This window comes from Mustela lutreola, chromosome 6 (assembly GCF_030435805.1).
Source record: "Mustela lutreola isolate mMusLut2 chromosome 6, mMusLut2.pri, whole genome shotgun sequence".
In the NCBI taxonomy this organism is placed as follows: domain Eukaryota; kingdom Metazoa; phylum Chordata; class Mammalia; order Carnivora; family Mustelidae; genus Mustela; species Mustela lutreola.
Window position 1 is genome coordinate 77,754,254 of NC_081295.1, and position 7,503 is coordinate 77,761,756.

Below are 7,503 nucleotides of genomic sequence, written 5' to 3' on the forward strand. Positions count from 1 at the left end.
AAAAATTCTGATGTGTAAGTATATCTCATTTCCAGGGTACCAGAATGTCTACTAGATTCCTAATAGAAATCTGCATAAATTAGCACAAACTTCCCTTTCATTGATAGTGATCAACAGCTGTAAAGGCAACTTGGACTCCCATGTAGGCTTCACCCTGTGTAAATAAAGGCCCATATTTTGAAAAATGGTATATCCCTGTTGTTATTTCTCAGTCCTGCCTGGCCAGCTAAAGGAGCTCAGATGTTCTTTTTAGCCCAGACCTTGACGTTGTAAGTCAGTCATCATTAGTCTGGCAAACTAGGGCTTGTTACTTGATTTTGGAAACCTCTCTCTGTTGACCACAATTTGCAGATATAGTCAGGTACATTCAGATTTCAGTGTCCTCAACTTGATCCAAATTTGATTTTTTTAGGCAACTATTCTTCAAAGGTTACGGTTAGGGTTACAATAGAGTTTTTATATTTTATGTTTCATTTTCTTTTTGCTTTCAGTTGTCATCCAAGATAATAATAGTTTAAAATAGTTTACTCAGCCATTACTTTTCTCCCAAGTTATGTCCAGAACTCAGACTGAAATTTGATTCCCTTTAGGAATAGCAGCTTTCTTTTCTCTTAACACCTTTACATTTTATACCTTCAGAATTTAGTATGCCACAGAGATACTTGTTTAAATATCTCTCTTTCTCAGTGGACTGTGAGTATTGCAAGGTATAGAATGTTGTTTATTAAATTTGTATTTGATGGGGCATCTGGGTAGCTCAGTGGGTTAAGCCTCTGCCTTTAACTCAGGTCATGGTCTCAGGGTCCTGGGATCGAGCCCCACATCAGGCTCTCTGCTTGATGGGGAGCCTCTTTCCTCCTCTCTCTTCTGCCTGCCCCTCTACCTACTTGTGAACTCTCTCTTTCACTCTCTGTCAAATAAATAAAATTAAATCTTATAATAAATAAATAAATTTGTATTCGAGGACCTGAGTACAATGCCTCTCATTATACATAGACTTTTCTTAAATTCCTTTTTGATAAACCAATTTAATCAACAAATAAGTGATTGAACAACAGCAAAAAAAAAAACCTCTCTTGTGGACATGATGGAGATATGCATGTTGAAAGATAGCTTAATTATGCAAAAACACACCTGTGTTCGAACAGCGTTGATTAATAGAGTGTTATCAACTTGGAATAAAGGAGTCTACTGTGTGTTACAGTCACTGTATGTGATTCTATTTTCTCAACATTTCTTAACTTTGAACTTGATAAATTAAGGATGGTTTGCCTTTAACGCAAGGTTTATTTAATACAGAGCTGGAACATAACCATACATAGTACCAAAAGTATGTTTTAAAAATTACGTTAAAAGGATGGTTTGCCTTTAACGCAAGGTTTATTTAATACAGAGCTGGAACATAACCATACATAGTACCAAAAATATGTTTTAAAAATTACGTTAAAAGGAAAAACTAAGTCTCTTCAATAAATGGTGCTGGGAAAACTGGACAGCTATATGTAGAAGAATGAAACTCAACCACTCACAAAGATAAACTCAAAATGGATAAAACACCTCAACATGAGACAGGAATCCATCAGAATCCTAGAGAAGAAAATAGGCAGTAACTTCTTCGATATCAGCCACAGTCACTTCTTTCAAGATATGTCTCCAAAAGCAAAGGAAACAAAAGCGAAAATGAACTTTTGGGACTTCATCAAGATCAAAAGCTTCTGCACAGTAAAGGAAACAGTCAACAAAACAAAGAGGCAACCCATGGAATGGGAGAAGATATTTGCAAATGACAGTACAGACAAAAGGTTGATATCCAGGATCTATCAAGAACTCCTCGAAGTCAACACACACAAAACAATCAGATAAAAAAATGGGCAGAAGATATGAACAGACACTTCTCTAATAAAGACATACAAATGGATATCAGACACATGAAAAAATGTTCATCAACACTATCTATCAGGGAGATTCAAATTAAAACCACATTGAGATACCACCTTACACCAGTTAGAATGGCCAAAATTAGCAAGACAGGAAACAACATGTGTTGGAGAGGATGTGGAGAAAGGGGAACCCTCTTGCACTGTTGGTGGGAATGCAAGTTGGTGCAGCCACTTTGGAAAACAGTGTGGACATTCCTCAAGAAATTAAAAATGGAGATTCCCTATAACCTTGCAATTGCACTACTGGGTATTTACCCCAAAGATACAGATGTAGTGAAAAGAAGGGCCATCTGTACCCCAATGTTTATAGCAACAATGGCCATGGTCGCCAAGCTGTGGAAAGAACCAAGATGCCCTTCAACGGACGAATGGATAAGGAAGATGTGGCCCATATACACTATGGAGAATTATGCCTCCATCAGAAAGGATGAATACCCAACTTTTGTAGCAACATGGGCGGGACTGGAGGAGATTATGCTGAGTGAAATAAGTCAAGCAGAGAGAGTCAACTATCATATGGTTTCACTTATTTGTGGAGCATAACAAATAACATGGAGGACAAGGGGAGATGGAAAGGAGAAGGGAGTTGAGGGAAATTGGAAGGGGAGGTGAACCATGAGAGACTATGGACTCTGAAAAACAATCTGAGGGTTTTGAAGGGTCGGGGGGTGGGAGGTTGGGGGAACCAGGTGGTGGGTATTAGAGAGGGCACGGATTGCTTGGAGCACTGGGTGTGGTGCAAAAAACAATGAATACTGTTACACTGAAAAGAAATAAAAAATTCAAAAAAAAGGAAAAACTAATAAAACTATATGATCTTTTAAGTCAATTGCATATATACATATGAGCATTAAAACACAGAAAAATGGGGCCCTTGGTGGCTCAGTCCTTAAGCGCCTGCCTTCAGCTCAGGTCATGATCCCAGCGTCCTGTGGTCAAGCCCACCTCCGGCTCTCAGCTCTCTGGGAAGCCTGCTTCTCCCTCTGCCTCTCCCCTGGCTTGTGTTCCTTCTCTCACTGTCTCTCTCATTCTCTCTCTGTCAAAAAATAAATAGAATCTTAAAAAAAAAAAAAACAGCAACAACAGAAAGATGTATAGAGCGATATGTGTTTCATCACTATTCTGAGGAAAAAAAAAAACCTTTTTCATACTTTACTATATTTGCATTCTCACAAATTTTCTACTATATAAATATTATTTATGTAATCAGAGATATGTTTTGAAAAAGAACCAGGACAAGATATCTAAATAAGATGAAATAATGACTAATAAGACTAATCATAATGAAAATAAAAGTAAGTTTTATACCGGAAGTGCATTATGGGATCTTGTCTTAAAGAAGGCATATATACAAGCAGCATAGTATGAGCCAATGGTAGACAGTGTTGAAAGAGAGCCTAAAGTCGTAGGCAAATTTCCAAAAGTATGATATTTAGATGAAGAAAAATATTAGGTTTTATTATCTTCACTGTAGATGATGCCTAGAGAAGAATTCTTGGTTTTAGTTCTCTGTACTATATTTTGAAAGTATATTTATAAACTAGAGTGTACCCCCCATTAGATTACAGGAAAACTGAAAAGTCTAGAAACAAAGTCAAATAAGAAAGGTACCAGAAGAAGAAACATGACAAGAATGACCTCATGGGGGACAGCTGGGTGGCTCAGTTATGATCCCAGCATCCTGGGATCAAGTCTCACATCGGGCTCCTTGCTCGACAGGGAGCCTGCTGCTTCTCCCTCTGCCTCTGCCTTCCACTCTGCCTGTGCTTGCTCGCTCTCTCTGACAAATAAATAAATAAAATCTTTAAAAAAAAAAAAAAAGAATGACCTCATGGGAGCATGATGATTACCACACATAGCTAAAGGGCATTGTGCTGAAGAGGAACTAGAAATACTAAGTAGACTTCCTAATGCATGTGATTCTTTGCCTTTTGCCTTGGCCCAGTATACCTAAGCTGTATGTCATACTTCCACCAGTAACTGAGACTTCCACTGGTAAAAATTAATACCTGAAGGATTAATTTAGAATCTCTACTTGTTGGAGCAATTGGGGTGGGGGCTAAGCATTTATAGTTTGAAAAACACAACTAAATTATAAACTGACGCATTGTTCTCAGTGATTACAGTGGTGGTGTAATTTCTACTTCACTCACTAAAATAATCTGTTTTAAGGTCTTACTCTATGCCAAGCTTCCTGCTGAGCACCTCACGTAAATTATCTCATTTCATCCTAAAACCCTACAATGTAAGTATTGTTCTGCTCACTTTGCGAATGGTAGCACTAAAGCTTAGAACAGAGATTTAATATCTTACAGCCAATAAATTTTAGAATTGGAGTGAAAACTTGGAACTATCTGAATACAAACCTTATACTTGTAAACATTATGCCGAAGGCAGCATAAACAGGGTACAATTTGGTTGAATATTATGGATTTTCTAACTATGCAGCAAAGGATTAAATTAGGTAGAAGTCTTTTTAAAGTAATTACAGGAAGAGTTTAAGAAAACTACCCTACCCTATGAGTCTGGGTGAGAAGTAGATTTATTCTGTTTCTGTTAGAATAACTTTAACTGGAAGTAACAGAACACCTGTCCACAAATGTCTTTAATATGAAGGCATCTAAATCTCTCACAGAAAAGACTCCAAGATTGGTATACCAATATGGTGTATAAGCAATAGTCTAGAAGAGCCAGTATTAGGTGTTATGTCTATATAGACGTACTTATCTTTACAGGAAATGTGGGGGTTCTGGATGAGAAAGCACACGGCTGACTCACAGCATCTTTCATGAGCTTCTCATGTCCCAGTTCCTTATAAGGCAACACAGTGAGAGCTGATGCCACCTGGGCATACAGTGAGGGTTTGCACCACAGGAGAGAAACACACCCTCCCTGAGAAGGGGAGGAGGGTGTCCCTTAGTTTTATTATCCTAAAATGTGAGCAAATAACTCTAAGGGAGGTGAGTCTCTAAATGTCTCTGGAGCAATATAGTCTTATTTTCTTTGCCATTCATTTCTAAGGCCCAGCTTGTGCAGAAAGGTGAAATGGTCATGGAGCACCTACGTTTACTATCTCCAGTGCCCATCTGTTTGCTACTCTGTCATCCTCAGCGTATCAGAGAGGTCTTGCCTTCTGGGTCACCAGAGGTGTAAGTTTCACATTTCCTTTTCTTTTTTTTTTTTAAATAGAAAATTTTATTTATTTATTTGAGAGAGTGAACAAGCATGAACAGGGAGAGCAGCAGAGGGTGAAGGAGAAATAGTTTCCTTGCTGAGCAAGGAGCGCTCTATGGGGACTCAATCCCGGGACTCAGGGATCATGACCGGAGCCACTGGCAGCTGATTAACTGACTGAGCCACCTGGGCACCCAAGGTTCACATTTTCAGCTGTCATTTACCCAAGTTCAAGAAAGAACCAAGTGGAACAAATTGTAATCTGCCCATATGGCTATCTCTTTCATTAGGAAAGAAAATCTCCCCCCAAAGAATCTTTGTGGATTCTCCTTCATAACTTACTGACTGGTACAGGTCATATATTCATTCCTAGAGCAATCAGCGTCAGAAGGGAAAAATCTATAGCCAAATTTGATTTAGATCAAATGCAGGGAAAATTGGCATTCAGAAAAAATTAAGTTCTGATTGCAATGCCTGTTGTAAAGTAAGGTTGGCTACAACATCTAAGATTCCTTCATTCATTTAATATATATTCATATGGCACCTGCTATGTGCCAGGCATGGTGAGGCAGAAAAAGAACCAAAATGAATGAGACAGGATTCAACCTCAAGGAGCTCACCATCTGGAGACAGTGACAGATATTTGTACCTCTTAGAGTGTTATGTGGCTACCTTACACAAAATATTAAATATTATCTTTTATTTACAGAACTACTTGTCAAATTGATTTCAAATGTGAATATTTAGCAATTGACTTATTGTCTTTATTCCTATAGTGATGGCATTTTAATTTGACTGTATACTGTATAACTTTAAGCATAAAAACTATACCATATACATATTATATAATTATTTATATTTCTATTAAATGTTAAATATATTAAATATTAAACAATTTTATAATGGAACGAGGTCATTGGTAATTATGTGAAGAGATAAAACAAATTTAGCTTTTATTACACAATCACAATTGTAAACTCAAAGAAGACAAAAATAATCAAGATAGTAGCTTACATTTTTAATGATCTCAGAATATAAGTTACATCAGAAGACAATGGAATGCACACTTGTGGGACTATTTTGAAGTAGAAATGGAAACACCAGTGAGTAAATAAATTATTGTACTATGAGTACACTCTGGCATTTTCTGCCAGAAAGTAGGAGAGGGGTTAAATGACTTCACAAAGTCCCTTGGTATTTGATCTGATGATTTAGTATAAATAAATGATGGATTTCTTTTGTTTCCTAGATAAGATTGATCATCCATTGTTAAATTATGCTACTTTCTTAAGAGTACAGAAGAAAATGCATGATGCAAATCAGAGTTATCCATTTGTGATGTTACAAAACACAGTTGAACCTTAGAGCAGGTTTGAATTTACATATTTAAGCTTAAGCTTTCCTGCCCTCAGGCAAATACATGTTTTGAACTTTAATATTTTTTCTTGCCTTGCATTCCTCTTTATATTCATTTTTTTTTTTTTTTTTACTTTATTAGTGGGTTTGCCAAAACAGGAATTGCAAGATTCAGAAACAACATCAGAATAAGCCCAAAAAGAACGTGGTATTTGAAAAGCTGGTGTCACTTAACAGTTGAAATAAATAGTACATCATTTTCCAAAGTTTGGGGGCTTTGTCCTTAGTTTACCTTCAACTCCTTATCATAATGTTTGGACACAGAACATCTGCAATTTCAATAGGATATTCATGACCTGTTTGCTTCATTTCTCTTTTTACACATGACAACTGCATAACTTTTCATAGTACTTTAGAGTTTATTGATTTTATTAGTTTTATCAGATGTGTGTGTGTGTGTGTGTGTGTGTGTGGTTTTAGGGTTTTCTGTATATAAAACCATGCTATCTACAAATAGTATAGTACAAATAGTACAAACAGTTTTCCTTCCTCCTGCCCAGTTTAGATGCCTTTTATTTCTATTTTCAGCCTAGGACTTCTAATACTATGCTGTGTAATAGTGGTGAAAGTGTAATCTCTATTTTTTCCCTGATCTTTCATGAAAAACTCAGCTTTGTACCACTGAGTATGTTATCGGTGGGCTTGTCACATATGGAAATAGAGAAATATATTCCATATATCCTCTATTTCTTCATTTTGCTTGATTCTGTCTGTTTCTAGACATTACACTAAAGAGCTATCTTTCCCAGTCCTGAAGGACTGGAGTTGTGTAGAAGATGAAACTTGTTTAACTTTCCCCTAGCTTTTTGTTGTTTCTATCACCCTTGTGATGGTCTAAGCAGCTTTATTTATTCTTGAGAGGTCCTGGTTGTTGAGGAATTGCCAAATCCTATGAAATGTTCCAAAGAGAGGAATCTCAGTTAGCCTCTGGTTTGAGGCTGATAGGAAGGGAGACCCTCAGGCAGCAGCTTTT